The sequence below is a fragment of the Aquarana catesbeiana genome, linkage group LG04 (genome assembly GCF_042186555.1).
Source record: "Aquarana catesbeiana isolate 2022-GZ linkage group LG04, ASM4218655v1, whole genome shotgun sequence".
In the NCBI taxonomy this organism is placed as follows: domain Eukaryota; kingdom Metazoa; phylum Chordata; class Amphibia; order Anura; family Ranidae; genus Aquarana; species Aquarana catesbeiana.
Window position 1 is genome coordinate 521,535,445 of NC_133327.1, and position 20,321 is coordinate 521,555,765.

The window sequence follows — 20,321 nt, forward strand, 5'->3', positions numbered from 1 at the left end:
TGGATATTTCAGGAATTGATAGTCGGATATAGGAACCTGGGGTATTATGTGAGCAATGTTTTAATCAAGGATAGGTATTTTAGTGAAGAAACAATACTGAAGTTGAAGTATTCATTTTCAATTTTAATATGTCAAGTTCAGTCCAGCCATATTTATTCAATATTTTTATTCGCTCAATACTATATATCAGTCATGCCAGTTGCATTTGGCTAGACTGTTTATTATATATTTTTATAAGATATAGTTTTCCCATTCATGTTAATATATCATTCTGCATGCATTTTTGGTTCATTTGCCTCTGCGGATATTTAATTTTAATTACTAAGTAGTTGTGTTATTAATAACCCTGATTAGAGAGGGCTTGGAGAGTTTTTAATTTATATGTTGAAATAATATTGCATATTTTAATGACTTTTAGAACACATAAAATGTGTTGGAAAAACATGTCAGAACGCTAGAATGCTATAAAATCACCCACTGCTCTGTAAGATAGCCAGTAATATGGATGATCCAGTAAAGAGCTGCCGACAATCTGTTTGAGTTGTATCATACACTACAGACCGGCCTGTATGAGCAGCGGGGGTTTGCGCTTACGGGGACACTCGTACTGCGCAGGCGCAAGACACACAGGATGCGCATGCGCACTGTGATCTCTTAGCTTGAATGGAGAGGAGGGGAGTACATAAAAGGAGATTGATGCTGTGGGCGGCCTATCCCATGAATAAGCTACAGACGTAGCGAAACATGTCGGGGGCGTGGCCGAGCGGACATTAAACACTACATACTAAGTGACAGAAAGAAGCGATCGTGAAGGTTTGCCTAACAGGGGAAATGATGAGTCCGGTGGACGAGTAAGCGAGGAGAGGGTGAGAGAGTCTTCTTACACGCCAGCGGTGACAGGGTCTGCCGTGACCGCATACCCCCCCAGTGAGGCTTATCCAGATCGTTGTGTTGATTTTGCTGTGTGCAGATTGCTGTGGATTTGTGCAGTGCTTTTATAGATTTTACATAATGTGAGTGCATCCTTTGAAGTGTTATTTGAAGTGTGGATTATTAAAAGTTGTTACGTTATCACACTATTGGGAGTTTTTTCATTTTTATATGGAGCAAATCCCTGGATGGATGAGACCTAACCCCTGCTGGTAACCTGGATACTCCTATGCTTTGTAGCCTCATACGAGAGTGGAGGCAAAGTGAGCTGGTGAGAGACTGTCTATAGGGAGAGGGAGCACGGAACACAGAGGTGTGGTGGAAGGTTCCATCTAACATCAAGATACACTAAGGACTTGCTGTGGCACAATTGTTGTTTTTTACTAAACCACTATCACAGACTTTTTTTCACACACATGTGTGTATCCTCCACAGACTTTATTTATCAGTCACATTGTTAAAGTGCAAGGTGTTAATGATTTATATTAAGTTATCTATATATTTTTATTATTTAAGGAAGGTGTCACATATATAATTTGTTATTATCAGCACCAAGTCACTGTTTGTATGGTAGTTATTTGATGTATTTAGCTGATTTATTCAGTATTCATTTCGATTTTTTATATTTTTTTACACCTGAAATAATGGGTACACTAGATTAGTTTGGTACACTGGATATAGTGTTAACACAAGTGTGTTTTGATAGCGCCACAATTTCTGATCCTTCACGTGGGTGGAGGATACCACTAGCACGTCACAAGATTTGAAATTATTTGGTATATGGTTTATATTCACTAAAGTGGCAGCTATAGATAGGACAGCACCAACTGAGGATAGTCATAATCTAGGTTGATTTCCAGAGGCACAGTGGTGGTCTACTAAGTATAGGGAGGGTGTCACACCTACAAGGACCGCACGTTAATTGAGCTTTTTAGCCTTATATATGTGTATTTCCACAGCTACTTTCAAGGTTTTTTATCAAGCCCCCTGCAGTCATACTAAGGCAGTGAAGAACGACCCTCACGTCGGAGGTGGCCCACCCGGCCCCCTGGGGTTCAGTGGGTATGTTGTGATGATCCTTGATTGATGTTATTTCCACCTTTGTTGGGACCTATTGGCTGGGGGATATTGCATTTGTCTAGTCCCCCTGCATTCATGTTAGTAGTCTGCACAACGCTGTCTTTCATTATAATTAGTACATTTTGTTATACTACTATGAAATTTTCTTTTTATAGAATTACAACCTGTTATATCCCTTGAGGAAGCTAATGTATTGGCGAAACTAGTAGGGACTATTTGATTCTTCCCATCCACTGGTTGTAAACATCTGCCTATGCTCCATTTTGTAATTTATACTCTGTATGAAATGTACCCTTCTTTTTAAATGATTTTTGTAATAAATTGAATTAATTTTAGTATTTGTATTGTTGTATTTTTGGCACTGCAATAATCCCATTACCCAGTCCCTTGTTTCTATCTATACCTTGCTGGGATGAGGTGCCCTATCTAATCTGAGACACACATACCACCACACCCCCTTTTTTTTCTTAGAGCTGGTGGATGTTAGAGACCTTGCGCTCTTCCACCTTCCATTTGAGGATGCCCCACAGATGCTCAATAGGGTTTAGGTCTGGGGACATGCTTGACCAGTCCATCACCTTTACCCGCAGTTTCTTTAGCAAGGCAGTGGTCATCTTGGAGATGTGTTTGGGGTCGTTATCATGTTGGAACACTGATAACTCAGGAAGTATTTCCCATAAAACCGTTCATTACATGTTCCACTAAATATGTTGTTTACATCGTTCAGTGTCCCTGCAGTCTCCAGTACACTGAGCGCACTAAACGCATGTTACAGACAAGGTTGAATGAATATGTTGCAAATATTAAGATAGGTTTTCTTAAGCACAGCCTCTCCAAGCATTATTCCCTGAAACATAATTGCAACCCTGAAGGTACCACCTTTTTGGGGATTGACACGATTTCTGGCCACTGGAGAGGAAGTAACATGGTTAGGGGGGTCTCCAGGTTAGAAACTAGGTCGATATATCAAGCCCAAACATTCACTCCTTTTAGAATAAATGTTGAATAGGATATCAATTCCTCCATTAACAACAGTTGATTTCTATACGTTTTATGTTATCTATTATTTTTTTTAATTATTATTATTCTTTTATCTTTTATTTTTTTATTTTTCACTATTATTTGAATATATGTTTAATTGACATATGTCATTGTCCCTATTTAGGGTCTGGTTTCTTTCAATATTTCTTATTCTCTCTGTATTTAGACCGTTCATCTGTATTTGTGTTTGTAATTTGTGTTTCCACCATTAGATGTCGCTGCCTCTCGGTTCCGTTCCGCGTCCTAATTTTTTTCCAGTTTAAATACTGCTATTGTCCTTGTGCTCAATAATCGCTTTTTAGTGATATGTGTTATGCTTTTATTTTGCTGATTTCAGCAAAAAGTATTTGTTTTTAATTCCCGGAGGTTTGCTGTATCCGGAATGCAATTTATTTCCGGTCTGCGGAGCGCGTTCGACTTCCGGTATTGCTGCTGGTCCATCCCTTATAAATAGACTGTCTCACATGTCCTAAACCACGCCCCTGATGATGCATCCTTATGTCGAAACGTTGGGTGGAGCCCAAGACGTCTGACACGGGACGCTGATTGGAGACGCAGCGGCCATCTTTTCGGTTGGAAACACCGTTATGTTTCCACATGCTTGGTGGTAACTTCATATTGTGAGTTTACCAGCCTCCTTTTATTTATAATAAATTCTAATTTCGGATGTCTGGGCAATGAACATTTTTATTTCTTCATATACATATGCGGATGCTTGAGCTGTCCGTGGAAGTTTAAGTGATCTAAACATTGAAAGAGAAATAGGCTTAACTGCTAGCTGAGTGGATCGATCGATGCAGAGGAACTGCTGGGACCATTTACCAATACTTACTTTGTGTGTACCCTACACACTGACGGTAAGGGTCAGTTGATTCGGGTGTTGGTGGTGGCTATTCTATCCGCTCTTTCTGTTGTCGGATGAAGATTCCGATTGACTTCTCATTTTTTTTATTATTGATGGACTTTATTGTTTATCCATTATTTTAGCACTACACTTTTTATTTCATTTTCATTATTGTGTCCAGCAATATAGTGTCAGCTGCTTTTCTTTTATCTACTGTATATTTTTTAGCGCAACAGATTCTTTTGTTTTATTGTCATTTTTGGGTATATTGTGTTGCTGCTTACTGGATAATTCCAAATGGATATTTTTAATTTTAGAGCCTCACATCAGCCAACACGGAGGGTATTTTCTGTGAAACTAGTGGTTCTGTTGATGATATTAGTGGCCTTTTCATGAGACTTAAGAATTTGGTTACCACCGAGCTTCATACTAAATGGGACATCTTTTTTTGAGCAATATCTTGCTAACAAAAAATCAGCACAAGCACAATATCATGCTCCCAACTAAAAAAGACATGTATGTACCATCTAGCAGAGAACTTAATGTTGTAAATCAGGGGTGTGACCAACCTGTGGTTTATGGGCTGGATGCAGCCCAAGATGGCTATGAATGCAGCCCAATGCAAAACTGTAAACATACTTATTCAGATTTTTTGGGGGAATTTTTTGTAAAAATGCGTTTACAGTTAGTGAACACATGAAAAGAAAAGAATTTGACAATGGGGTTGATTTACTAAAACTAAGAGTGCAAAATCTGGTGCAGCTGTGCATGGTAGCCAATCAGCTACTAACTTTAGCTTGTCCAATTAAGCTTTGATAAAACCTGGAAGCTGATTGGTTTCTATGCAAAGCTGCACCAGATTTTGCACTCTCCAGTTTTAGTAAATCAACCCCAGTGTCTCTTAACCGGAAGTTTTATCTTCTGAAAAAAAATATCCTACTCTTCATAATCACACTGTATTCATGATCTCAAAATATGTTACAGTAAATACTCTAACATTAGTGGCACTAAACGATCACAGAAAATGACTGTAATGATTGAATCCAATTTTTTGATATATATATATATATATATATATATATATATATATATATATATATATATCATAAGTCCAAAATAAGTTCATGTGGGGTTAAATCCAGCTGAATTCCGTCATCACACCGTGTGTGAAAACTCCCCTAAGGTAATGAACTTACCAGATAAACATGGGTATTAAGCTTGTGTTTTAAACAATTTCTGTCAGCAGGCACTGCATCTCTTCATCTAAGTGTTGCTCATGACAAGCAAATAAATGTGCACATAGCGTAATCCAATAAAATGTATTGTTGATAAAAATACCCCCCTTACAATTGTGCACTTACAATTTAAAAATTCAAGGCAGGCATATAAAAGGCATAGAAAACCGCAATAGCTCCCGTCACTATCGCTTGTCAAACTCTCACCGCTCAGCTGATCTCTCGTGGAGTGGTGTTCCAGGGCTGGGTCGACAGATGATCAAATGGTGTAGGATGCTGCATGGTTACGCTGACACGTTTTGTCATCACTTCATCAGAGGGCATGGCCACACAGCGCAGCTCCTATACTTAAATACACCGTGAGCGCCGGGTATCATGAGCAACACCTAGATGGAGAGATGGGGTGATATTTGTGATCAATGGCTGCATGTCTCCCAATAGGGGAGCACAGGTCGCCAATTTCTATTGCATAGATGTGATCCTACACTTGACACCAGAATTCTCATATGGTCTTCCCCACATAATAGGAGCTGCATTCACAGGTTAAAAGGTATACCACCCCCTGCGTATTGCAGTTAGCAAACTGCTTTGTCAAAAACATTTTTACATTCGGTAAAATAACATTCTTATAAGTATTGATAATACAAACAGTTGCCACATTTGTATGTGCCCCATAGGACAATATTGTTTTTCTTGCCCGATCCCTGAAAGTGACTATTGACTAGTTTATTCCTCAACAAGGGAGCACGAACACAATGCTTGGTCGTGATTTGAAAATTTAGAAATAGTAGGGTCACGGGTTAAGAGACACCAGTATTTTTGAAGTATAGATCTAAGTTCTCGATGTTGTTTGTTGTATCTACGTAACACTATTATCTAACTTGTAGTCTTAAAATAAGTGAGTGATTACTATGACTGACATTTAGTACGATTGAAGACTTTCCATAAATATGTCTTGATATAGCCTTTGATCCATAGTCTATACCTCAGTTTTTTGGCTTGTTGTTCAAAAGTGGCATTGTCCATACAACTTACATTCCTCATAGCGTGATCCTAGCCTTATCAGAAAGATACCTATCAAAAATGTGTTATATTTTCCAACTATTGAAAGTACCTTCCTGTCACTGAAGAAGCTCACCAAGCAAGGATGTGTAGTGACATTCAGAGTTAACAGTTGTATTATCACAAAAGGAGGCACATATTAGTGAAAGGAAACATCACAAATGAACTTTATCCACTGAAGTGCAGTGAAGTGGTCAACACTGTTGAAGAGAAAATAAAAAAAAAACATTTGTACTGTATCCACACTTGGCACTGTTGTCTCAGACACAGGAATCCCAAAACTTTAAAGAAATTAAATAAAATTAGTGTACCATTGGCATACAAATTCACCCAAGGGAAAAATGACTAGGAAAAATTTTTCCAAAAGTAGCAACAGCAGTCCAACAGCCCCTGGACTTTATTCACTCAGATTCATGTGAACCTATGAAAACTCAGAACAATATCTTGCCCAAGTAAAACAAGCATAGACCTATGTTCCAGACTACTGTTCTATACTATCCAGAACACAATGGCGTTTTAAAGAGAATAAAACACACTATATGTAAGAAGAAAAAGGCTTTTTGATGCAGATACGCCAAGAATACAATGGGGAGAGGCAATTATGATAGGCTACAAAAAATAGTTATAAATGATGCAGCACTCTTAACACTCAATACATACAATATAACAACCATATAATGTATTTAAAAGGTGTGCAAAAGCAAATTAGTTACATTAAATTGTGTATTCAAAGTATCACAATACAAAATGTTTCACATATCACCACTGTTCAAAAATGCAAATGTGTGCAAGCAAAATCCTCTGATTTTAACGTGAATTCTTTGGGGTTTTTTTTGCAGGCTAGCTGGTAAGCGTGCTGGGAAATCTTTGTTTGTGATGTGCGTTGACCTTCTATGTACACTTTAATGAAAAGTCTTGTTATAGGTTGGGGTGGTTGCCACTTTTTTGTACAGTTCGTTGAATTGGATGCAGGGACGTACTGGACTTCTTCAGCTGCCATTGTTCTTTTGCTGGGTGTCTTGGGCGCCCCTGTGCCTTTAAGGAGGGGTGTGCTCCCTCTAGGCATACCTGCCCTTAATCTATTCACTGCTACAGTGCCTTGAAAAAGTATTCATACCTGTAAGGAAACCAGCAGAAATCGCCTGGCGCGCGCTGGTGCGCATGCGCGCGCACACGGGAGACCACAGATGCCCATGCGTGCTTGTGCGCATGCGACGCGCGGCGTGCACGCGCAGGAGCGCGCCCTAGCACCAGTTGGCGCCAGTGGGCCTATTTAAAGGAGGCCCCAGCAACTGATCGGTGCTGACTGATCTTCAGCTGTGCCCCTGTTACTCTAAACCTGTGTTACTCTGCCTGATTCCCGTTGCTGATCTTGGCTCCCGTTTACCCGGCTCTGAACTCTGTTATACCTGATCTCTGGTTCCTGATCCCGGCTTCCCATCTGACCCGTCTTTGCCTGATGTTCCGGTACCCTGCTGCCCGCCTGTTGACGAACCCGGCTATCCCTTTGGCCTGGCCCTGGTGCCCAGCTTGGCCCAGCACAACTACCCGAGTGTCTGCAACTACAGTCCTGTGACCAGCTGTGACTTCCTGCTCAGCAATCACAGTCCTGCGACCAGCTGCGACTTCCTGCTCTGCAACTACAGTCCTGTGACCAGCTGCGACTTCCTGCTCTGCCAACTACAGTCCTGCAACCAGCTGCGACTTCCTGCTCTGCAACTACAGTCCTGCGACCAGCTGCGACTTCCTGCTCAGCAATCACAGTCCTGCGACCAGCTGCGACTTCCTGCAACAGGGTTCCTGGCTTCCACCTGCAGGCACTCATGTGCCTCCTGTTCATTGGCTCCTTCTGTTTCACTCTCAGCGGGACCTGGACTGGAGATACAAGAGAGGCCGACCTCGTCAATTCAGTCTCCCTTCAGGTACGTGACAATACCCCTTGAAATTTTCCACATTTTGTCATGTTACAACCAAAAATGTGTTGGGATTTTATGTGATAGACCAACACAAAGTGGCACATAATTGTGAAGTGGAAGGAAAATTATAAATGGTTTTAAATTTTTTATTTTTATTTTTATAAATAAATATCTGAAAAGTGTGGCATGCATTTGTATTCAGCCCCCTTTACTCTGATACCCCTAACTAAAATCCAGTGGAACCAATTGCCCTCAGAAGTCACCTAATTAGTAAATAGAGTTCACCTGTGTGTGATTAAATCTACAACTGTTCTGTGAAGCCCTCAGAGGTTTGTTAGAGAACCTTATTGAACAAACAGCATCATGAAGGCCAATGAACACACCAGACAGGTCAGGTATAACGTTGCAGAGAAGTTTAAAGCAGAGTTAGGTTATAAAAAAATATCCCAAGCTTTGAACATCTCATGGAGCACTGTTTATTCCATCATCCGAAAATGTAAAGAGTATGGCACAACTGCATACCTACCAAGACATGGCCGTCCACCTAAACTGACAGACCGGGCAAGGAGAGCATTAATCAGAGAAGCAACCAAGAGGCCCATGGCAAAGCTGGAGGAGCTGCAGAGATCCACAAAATGTAGAAAATGTTAAGGGGCATGAATACTTTTTCAAGGCACTGTATATATGCTCCAGTTTGGGAGACTCTGAAAATGATAGAGTTAGGATTGCAGTACACAAAGGAGCCTTAATGTAGGCTTACGCATATATTAATAAATAATTGTGTGCAAACAAAACCCTCTGTTTTTAAAGTAAATTGTTACACAGGGTCAATTTGTTTTGCAGGCTAGCTGGTAAGTGTGCTGGGAAATCTTTGTTTGTGACTTATCACCACTGTGTATACATAATATCCTTGAGTCCTTCCTGGTGAAAACCTAATTTTTTCTCACTTCCTATTCTCCCAACACATCAGTGCACCTCCACCCAAAATGGAAATAATACTCACCCTCTCCTTTACCTCTCTCTTCAAGACAGACAATTGAGCTTTTCAAAATCTTTGTTTTTCTTAGTATGGTTGAACAACTTCTGATGTATGTCACCGTTTTATAAAACACTCTTCCAGCTCACATAGCATCCATATACCAAGAAAGCAAAGAAAGATCGCACATAGTGTAATAAAGTTCAGCAGACTTTAATAAAAAAGAGTTGAAATCACACTCGCATAATTTTAGTGTGCATTAGCACTATATAAAACAGCATGCACATTGAATCCTTACGAACCTCCTTCCTAGTCTCACATTAGAGATTTTACTCACACTCCTGCACGGACAATGGGAGCCACCTGCTGTGCACGTTATCAAACTCTGCTCAATGCATTTCGCCAACAATGACTTTGTCAAGGGTATGTATGGTAACACCAGAGTATTAATTTCATACAGCCATTTGACCCTTTCCTTTCTACAAACTTTCACCACCCATCTTAACATATTCAGGATAGAGTATCTTGCTGGACAGACCCCTAACTTATTTTATTCCTATTCATAATATATTTACAGTTCGAATACTTAAACAATATAATATATAAAAAAAAAAACAGCCACATTACATAACCAGGAGAAAAAAAATTCCATAACATTTGGTCTAGTTGGGTAGCATTTACCAGCTAAACTCTCTATCAGGGTAAATTGCACTTGGACGTTTAACTGGTGATAGAGTGATACAGAATGAGCTATGCTTCGGACCCAACCCACTTCGTGCTGGTTGGTCAGGGGAGTCACTCCGTCGTTATTTATTTATTTTTTATATAAAGACAGACTAAGAGTACATTAGTCTATAAATTAACTAAAAATGAGCATGCAGGAAAGGGGGTTGGGGGGGAGGTGAATTGGGGAGGGAGGACATGGGAAGGAAACTTTCTGCTCTTTCCCTCTCCACTCCCCACCCTCCTGAGCTATTTGTATCTTTGGAAAGGAAAAAAAAACAACAAAATACTCAGATCTACAACGATATACTAACCTAATATCCTATCCTTAAACAACAAGAGATTATTCATAAATGTATTCATAATTAATAACCAAAGATCAATTTACCTAAGGAAATTATTTATAAAATATACTACTTAATATAAACAAATATAAAATCATATAATTTAAATAGATTAAAAATGTGGATGCGCTAACTCCACCAATATTTGACCAAACATGTAAATAAAATTAAACACATTAAATTATGTACAAAATTATATACACAGGAAAAAATATTGTGCTGGGTCTACTCTAAAAAATTGAGGCAACTATTTGTATCAGCTTTTTAAGTGCTGTCAACTAAACTTATTTTTGTCTGACTCATTAGACTTTTCATGTTTTCAACTTTGTTGTTTTAAGTAAAGCCAACTAATTTTTTTTCAGTTTATAGACCATAGTGTTTTAAGTTAGGAATACTTATCTTAACTTGTATGGAACTATAGTTTTAAGTAAAGCCAACTAAATTTTTCCAGTTTATAGACCATAGGTTCAAGTAAAGCCAACTCAATTTTTTCCAGTTTCTAGAAAAGTTTATGATAGAAACACATACATTAACTTATTTATTTCAAGTACTTATATAGCACCATCAATTTATGCAGTGCTTTACATATACATTAGTCCCTGCCCTCAATGAGCTTACAATCTAAGATCCCTAATTCACATACACATACTAAGGCCAATTTACACAAGAGCCAATTATCCTACCAGCATATCTTTGGAGCATGGGAGGAAACCTACACAGGCACAGGGGAGAACATGCAAACTGCAGGCAGGAAGTGTCATGGTTAGGATTTGAACACAATACAATAATGAATAATGAACAATAATGAATACATTAATATGTTTTTTTTTTAAAAGGAATAGTCTCATGAAACAGGCTTTCAAAAAAAAAAAACATTTATTATTTTTTTAAAGTGTTACAAATGAAATATTATTAAAGCAGCATCAAATGTAAATATACTTTTTTTTGTTTTTAAATAAAACTCTTTCTCAGCTAACAAATTAAACTTAAACACACACACATGTAACATACAGTATATCTGTAAAGCACATAGAACACTGAATGTATTAACTTTTTTTTAAGCCTGTTAGGAAAGTAATTTGCACTTTAAAGTATGAACTTTTGAAGATAGATTCCCCACATCTAGCTATAAAAAGATCTGAAAAACGTCAAAGATATATTTTAGGTTTTCAAGGTAGCTCAGGCTAAAAGCATAAATGAGTCCTATATTCATTCTTTCTGATACAAAACGAGAGTGCTGTATGAAAAAATACACTATACCAATATGCTTGTTTTTCCTTCCAATGCAGCATAAATATGGTATATTTGTTTTTGAAATGTAATAACATAGTGCAAAGTGGGTGGGGCTTTAGGTTACATAATCTAACGTTGAATGTCCAATATCTCAAAAACCAAACAAACAGAAAGTTTGTTTTTGTCGTACAAATCAGCAGAAACAAAATGTATAATTTTTTTTAAATGCAATAACATGTTGTGCAAAGTGGGAGAGGTTTCATCAACCATAATGTGCAATATCTCTGAAACCAAACCAGCACATATGTTTGTTTTTGCAGCACAAATCAGCACAGATGCAGTGCAAATGAATGCTATCTTTGTTTTTACATTTTAACCACCTCAATACAAGGCACTTACACCCCCTTCCTGCCCAAGCTATTTTTCAGTTTTCAGCGCTGTCGCACTTTGAATGACAATTGCGCGGTCATGTTACACTGCACCCTAATTAAATTTTTATCATTTTTTCCCCACAAATAGAGCTTTCTTTTGGTGGTATTTGATCACCTCTGCGGTTTTTATTTATTGCGCTATAAACAAAAGAAGAGGGACAATTTTGAAAAAACACAATATTTTTTACTTTTTGCTATAATAAATATCCAATTTTTTTTTTTTTTTTTTAACAAATTTTTTCCTCAGTTTAGGCCGATATGTATTCTTCTACATATTTTTGGTAAAAAAAAATTGCGATAAGCGTATATTGATTGGTTTGCGCAAAAGTTATAGCGTCTACAAAATAGGGGATAGATTTATAGCATTTTTATTATTTATTTATTTTTTACTAGTAATGGCGGCGATCTGCAATTTTTATTGTGACTGCGATATTGCGGCGGACACATCGGACACCTTTGACACATTTTTGGGACCATTCACATTTATACAGGGATCAATGCTATAAAATTGCATTGAATACTGTGTAAATGTGACTGGCAGGGAAGGGGTTAACACTAGGGGGCGCTCGAGGGGTTAATGTATGACCTAAGGAGGTGATTCTAACTGTGGGGGGAGGGGACTGACTGGGGGAGGTGACCGATCGCTGTCCCTATGTACAAGGGACACGCCATTGGTCTCCTCTCCTCTCTGACAGGACGTGGATCTGTGTTTACATGCACAGATCCACGCTCCTGCTCTGTTACCCGGCAATCGCGGGTGCCTGGCGGACATCACGGCCGCCGGGCACGCGCACCGGGTCCCGAGCGACGCAGCGGGCACGCGCACGCGCCCCCTAGTGGCTCGGGAGGGCGAGGACGTCATATGACGTCCTCCCAGAACAACAGAAGCCTCGTCCCACCATCATATGACGGTGGGCGGTGGCTTAGTGGTTAATAACATTGGGTACAAAGTGGGCGGGGCTTGATGTTACATAATCTGAATTTGAATTCCAATATCTCAAAAACCAAACCGGCTGAAACATTCTTTTTTGTGGCAGAAAATAGTTTTTAAGCTGAACAGCTGGCGATCCCTCACCCTGCATCTTGGTTGCGTTCTGCCGCATGCAGTAAGCGCAAACTTTGTGTGCGCACAAGTGAGTTGTCTCAATATGTCCATTTATTATAAATATATTAATCGGCAAATAAAATAAAAATTTTGGATGCTATGTTAAGCAACATTTAGAGCATGTGAACGATAATTTGTTCAATGGGGAATTGGAGAAAGTGCAGAGAAGGGCAACCAAACTGATAAGAGACATGGAGGAGCTCAGCTATGAGGAAAGATTAGAAGAACTGAATGTATTCTCTCTTGAGAAGAGGAGATTAGGGGGGGATATGATCAACATGTACAAATACATGAGGGGTCCACATAGTGAACTTGGTGTTGATTTATTCACTTTAAGGTCATCACAGAGGACAAGGGGGCACTCTTTACATCTAGAGGAAAAGAGATTTCATCTCCAAATACGGAAAGGTTTCTTCACTTAAGAACTGTAAAAATGTGGAACAGACTCCCTCCAGAGGTGGTTCTGGCCAGCTCAGTAGATTGCTTTAAAAAAGGTCTGGATTCTTTCCTAGGTGTACATAATATAACTTGGTACTAACATTTATAGGTAAAGTTGAGCCAAGGAATATCCCAATGCCTCTCGGGGGATCAGGAAGGAATTTTTTTCCACTGCTGTAGCAAATTGGATCATGCTTTGCTATGGTTTTTCGGCATCCTCTGGATCAACTGTGGATATAGGATAGGATTGTGTAAATGGGATTGTTTCTTTTTTTAACCTAACTATGTAACTATGTAACTGCAGTTTCCACTGCTATGACCAATGTTCCCAAAACACGCTTATTTTTAACTCTCTGGCAGCGCCAATACACTGACACTGGCCTCCGGTGAAGATAAACTATGCCACAGGTAATTACACCACCGAAACAATAACTCTGGTATCAGCCGAGGTGTCCACACAGCAAGCCGCAATCACATTAGCACATGAAAGAAAAAATCTTCATAGTGCACAAATCCTTAAAAATGTATTAAATCCCAGATGCGCACTTACATCTGAATAAATATGCATGGAGCTCAAATGGCGCATGTTGCTCCGGACTGCGGCCGTGCACGTTAACGTCACTGCCTGGACTCCGCTCTGTTTTGCGCACGCATCTTCAGGGGAATGCAGAAATGGCAGGGACATCTTACAGAGGCACAACCCTTTGAAAAAGTCAGGAGACGAAACTAGTCAGGGTCAGACCGCACGGCAACCCGGACGTGACGATAGACCTTGGCAACCGAAAGTGACGTGTCACTGTTAGCGAGCGAGGGGACCGAGTCAGACACCATGCAAGCTGTATACTGAGGGCTTCTTGTGCACTTCCTTTAAAGACTGAATAGGCTATCCTTTATATTATATTTCTGAGTGGCATTTCATTGAATTTTTAATAAAAAGTGGCTTTATGGAATTACACTATTAGTTTTCCCTTTTACTTTGGCCTGGGGCTTTTTGATAAGCTCATTAAGGGGAGAATTGATTTGAGAAGTGAAGTCCTGCAGGAGATCGCATGTTCATCATAGGTGTTATTGCTTATCATTGTGGATAAGCACTTGGAGTCAGTGAGTGCAAAGAAGAGGGGGTAGGCTCTGGCATATGGAGTAGCGAAGAGGGTTGCATGATTGTCATGACATGGATTGACTATTTTGAACTGTTTCATTTTAAACAGTGCTACCTTTATCTAGATTGTGAATCAATTTGGATATGTTAAGGATATTTTCAATTGTTTATGGTAGCAGCGGTAATTGTTATATTTAAAAATATATAATACTGTTTATATATACTTTTTATAGAGTTTTCTTATTTAAAAAATGTGTCCTCTCCCCCCACAGGCTGGATGCCGAGTGAGGGAAAGATGGCCCCCATTCAGCTCCATAACATTGGAGGACAGAAGCGACGTCAAACTAAAAAGGGGAAAAAATTTATTTTTTGCAAAAAAATAAGAGATTTTTTTTTTTTTTGCATTTTAGTGTAAATATGAGATCAGAGGTCTTTTTGACCCCAGATTTCATATTTAAGAGGTCCTGTCATGCTTTTTTCTAATAACAAGGGATGTTTACATTCCTTGAAATAGGAATAAAAGTGACCCAATTTTTTTTTTTAAAAGGACTGTGTAAAAATAAAAAATAAAAAGTAAAATAAATAAGAAAATAAATAAATAAAAATTTAAAGCACCCTGTCCTGCTGAGCTCGTGTGCAGAAGCGATCGCATACGTAAGTCGTGCCCACATATGAAAACTGTTTTTAAACCACACATGTGAGGTATCACTACGATCGTTAGAGGGAGAGCAATATTTCTAGTACTAGACTTCCTCTGTAACTCAAAACTGGTAATTTTTAAACATCGCCTATGGAGATTTTTAAGGGTAAAAGTTTGTCGCCATTCCACGAGCATGACATGTTGGGTATCAATTTACTTGGCGTAACATTATCTTTCACATTATAAAAAAAATTGGGCTAACTTTACTGTTGTCTTATTTTTTAAGTCAAAAAATGTATTTTTTTTAAAAAAATTGCGCTTGTAAGACTGCTGCGCAAATACAGTGTGACATAAAGTTTTGCAACAACTGCCATTTTATTCTCTAGGGTGTTCTGGAAAAAAAAATGTTCGGGGGTTCTAAGTTATTTTCTAGCAAAAAAAAAAAATGATTTTAACTTGTAAACACCAAAAATAGGCCCAGTCCTTAAGTGGTTATTTGCTCAAAAATTTTTTTTTTTTTGAAAATTCTTTTTTATTCATTTTTTAGGCATACAAATAACAACAGGCCACATTGCGGCCGACAACCACCGACTATAACACAGTTGCCGGTGGACATTTACATACAAAAACACAAACATAAATTTAGAACTCCCCCCTTCCTCCCCCCCAAACAATGAAGCTTTTGCCTAGATATATACTGTCAAAGCTGGCCTCCAGACTGGAGGAAGGCACTAGGAGACACCGCACCCTCGCTGTCTAACAACTTGGGTCGTGATGCTAAATACAGTCCAAAGCATGACCCGGCTCCCCCCCCCCTCCCAGCACCAAGAATTTTGTATGAATAAATAACTCTCCCCCCTACAAGTGACCAGTTATCCTAATGCAGAATTATCAATATTTCTCCTGTATGTCGGTCATATACATCCTCCTTTGTGGTCTCATACACCAATATCAATAGCGATAGGTTATCTGTAATTAGTCTATCCACCGATGCCATCCAACCACCCCACACCTTGTCAAATTTGGTCAGTGCCCCCCTACTCAAATAAGTGGCTTTATAAAATGGTACTGCCTTGTTAACCAATGCCTTCCAGGACTCTAGGGTTGGGGCTGAGGAACTCTTCCAGGAGAGAATAATCCTCTTTTTGGCTTAAAAAAACAATAGGGTAAGAAGAGTTCTAATAGCCCTGGTAGTAGCTAGGGGCTCTACCAGATGCAGTAGGCATACCTCAACTGTCATGGGAATCAAAATAGAGGTGACCGACCTTATGCAGCCTGCTACATCCTGCCAGTATGCTTTGACCTGTAGGCATTCCCAAAGGATATGCATAAAATTCGCTAGCGGCGTGGAGCACCTCCAGCAAAAGGAATGCTGATTCCCAAACATCCTAGCAAGTCTAGCTGGGGTCAGATAAATCCTGTGCAGGAATTTAAAGTGAATTAGTCTGTCCCTAGTGGAGACCAGAGTCTGAATTGCAATTCCCCATACATCATCCCAGTCATCTCTATCCAACCCCGAGGTTACAGCCTCCCACGCTTGTCTGCAGGGTTCTAACAGTTTCGTTATTTCCTGAAAGAGATCTCTGTATAGGCTAGAAAGTGGTTTAGATAACGAGTCACTGCGAGTCAGCAATTCTAAATCACTGGTCTCAAGGTTAAGAGGTTCTCCTCCAAATTGGGATTGAAAGGCATGCCTTAATTGAATGTATCGAAAAAAATGCATGTTTGGTAGTTCATAACGTGATTTCAACACGTCAAAGGACATTAGGGTGCCATTCACTACAATGTGATTCAGTGTCTTAATTCCGTATTTTGTCCACACTATGGGATCCGGGTAGTCGAAGAAGTGTGGCAGACTAGGATTCCTCCACAAGGGGAGATTTGGAGAAAATTCATCATGACTAGAAGGCCGGGGCCCATGAGTCACGGACCATGCCCTAATTACAGAGCGCATGGAGGGCGTCAGAGGGTAGGGAGCCCGTAAACCCCTATATACCAAGTGGGATAGTGCTTCATATGAACCCACACATGCCACCTCCAACGACACCGCAGCATCATCCGAAGGCGTGGTCAACCAACGGTGCGCCACCGATAATTGGCCGGCTAAAAAATATTTTTGGAAATTTGGCACCGCTAGGCCTCCCTCCCCCCACGGCTGCTGCAAAATGGTCAGTTTAATGCGGGGGTGCTCCTCCCTGCCACAGAAAAGAAGAGATCATACTGTCTATTGACTTGAAGACTGTTTTTGGTATCCACACCGGAGAATTTCTAAGGGTATACAGGAGTAAAGGTAATATTTTCATTTTGAGTAAATTTATCTTCCCAATAAGTGACAATGGAAGATTTTTCCAGGAATGTAATTTTTTAGAGATGATGTCTAGTAATGGGGACACATTAAGACCGTCACCGAATTCGTAATTTGAAAGCCCAGGTATTTAATTTGTGTTACCCATTGCAAGGGATTACTTGGTTCTGCCTGTCTATCTGCCGGTGAGAACGTAGCGGAAGTATCTTGGATTTATTCCAGTTGACCCGGAGTCCATAAACCCCAGTAAAGCGCTCCAGTAGTGCCAGTGCAACCTGTAGAGAAGGTTCAGTATCTCTAATGAAAAGGACTAGGTCATCTGCGTAAAGGGCCGTAGTCTCAGTAAGGGTGCCCACCCTAATACCCTGAATTTGAGAAGAGGAGCACAATACAATCGCCAGAGGTTCCATGACCAACGCAAATAAGCCCGGTGACAATGAACACCCTTGTCTAGTGCCTCTGGATACTGGAAAATTGTCAGACACCCCTCCGTTTAGGCATAGTGCTGCCACCGGCTGCTCATAGAGCATTGATATCCATTTGAGGAATACAGGACCAAATCCCATGCGTTGAAGTACCTGGGTCATATATCCCCAATCTATGGAGTCAAATGCCTTTTCCAGATCGAAAAACACCAGAGCCCCTCCAGAAGATATCTCCTCATCTATTTGCGTGTGGGTGTACACTCTGCGGATGTTAATGTCAGTGGCTTTTTTGGGCATAAACCCTGTCTGATCTGGTGATATCAAGTGCTCTAGAATCTTCATCAATCTATTGGCAATCATTTTGGTCAAAATTTTGAGGTCCATGTTTAACAGTGCTATGGGCCTGTAGGAGGAGCATTGAAGAAGGTCTTTATCAGGCTTGGGAAGTAACACCACATGAGCCTCGTACAACGAGAGTGGCAGTCTCCCTGCTTCAAAGCATTCTCCATAAAGTTGCAAGAGTCTGGGAGACAACAGCTCCATATAAGTTTTGTACCATTCCGCTGGTATCCCATCCGGACCCGGAGCTTTACCATTGGGGAAGGAGGCAATGGCCGAAGCCAATTCCTTAGGAGTAAAAGGAGCTTCCAACTCCGCCGCCACCTCCACCGGCAGCTCCGGGATCTGAAGGGAGCCCAACAGATCCACTAGCACTTGGTCATCATATTTGGGTATAGCAGTATATAACTCTGAGTAGTTCGACACAAAAGCCTGCATAATACCCTCTCCATCTCTCACTAGATTACCTCCAGCTGAATAAATGCAAGGGATAGCTGTATGTGTTCGGGTGTCTGCCGCCAAGTAGGCCAACAGCTTCCCATTCTTATCACCTTTTTTAAATAGTTCCTCAGCCCTTCTCTTAAATATACATTGTGTATGAGTTTGAAAATTGACCAACAAGGTCCTTCTGGCCATCTGTAACTCTGCCAGGGTGGAGGAGGAGGGGGCATCAGCATGGAGCTTTGCACAGCGTAGTTCACGGGCCTGAAGAACTTCCGACTCCACCCTAGCGGCTTTAATGGCAGCTATATATACCCCACGGGTGGATGCCTTGAACGCATCCAAGACCGTGAGCCCATCTGTTGAACCCTCATTGTTGTCCCAGTAGTCCTGTATGTGTGGGGAGACCAATGCCTCAACCGAGGGCTCACTCACCCACCCCGAGTGCAGCCTCCAACTCCTACGACCATTGCCTGCGGATCGGCTCAACATTACCTGTAAGGGGGTATGATCAGAAAGATCCCCCGCCAGGTAAATGGCTTACGCAATCTGTGGTAGCAGTGCTGAATTAGCAAAAGCCAGATCAAGACGGGATGAGGAGGCACTGACGTGGGAAAGGTAAGTATAACTGCGCTCCCCAGGATGTTTCCACCTCCACACCTCCTCTAACGCCGCTGTGTCTGCCCAGTGGCCTAGTTCTAGATTCCGCACCCGAGTCGGGTTAGAGGTGTCCAGCCCATAGTCTAGGATGTTGTTAAAATCGCCCGCCACAAGCACTTTTAATGAGCCAAAGGTGGCAATCTTCTCTAAAACCAGGTATAGAACCTCATTTTTGAAGGGGGGTGGAACATATACATTCGCTATTGCCAATAACTGAGATTCAATGGCAAGGACCACAATTGCATATCTCCCATAGGGATCTGTTATTACATGTTCTATAGCACATGCTAAGTTCTTATGTATTAAAATGGCCACTCCCCTGGCATAGGAGGAGTGCGTAGAATGTATGGCTCTCTGTACCCAGTTCCTGTTCAGGGATAAAATTTTGTTACCCTCTACGTGGGTTTCCTGCAGGAGGATAATATGGGGATTCAAGGATTTGAGGTACTGGAGGACCAATGAACGTTTAAATTTGGAATTTAATCCACAGACATTCCACGAGATTATTTTGAGGTCACTCATAAAGTGGAGCTAGGTATTGGATAGGGACAGGAGTTGTCCTGTAAACTGGGGAGGTCAGTGGGGAGGGACCCGGCACAGAGAGCAGCAAAGCACCACAGCACTACAAATGGACAGCATATATCTTAATAGGCAATTTACACCCTCATGTGGTCACACCAGTGAGGTGGGCCACCGAGGAAAGCATAAAAAACAGTTATTCTTTCCCAACAAAAAACATAAAAGAGAAAAAAAATAAAAAAGGACTTGCAAAAAATAATAAAAAAAAGTGAAGTCACAGAAAAAAAACAAACATTCTAAGAACCCAACTCCCTGTTTGCTCCAGGCGAACAGAACCAAAAAAAGAGCAAAACCGCCGGAGAAACTTTATTCCCATCAACTTGGTGAGCAAAAGGTAAAACGTTCCAAGAGTCTATCCACTCAAAAAGGGGGTTCGGGAAGACTTGTAGGTAGTGCAAACATTTAGAACAGTACCTGAAGCTCCTGCAGTGCACGGATGGCAAGTTTCAGAGATTGTCCTCCATTGCAGACTGCT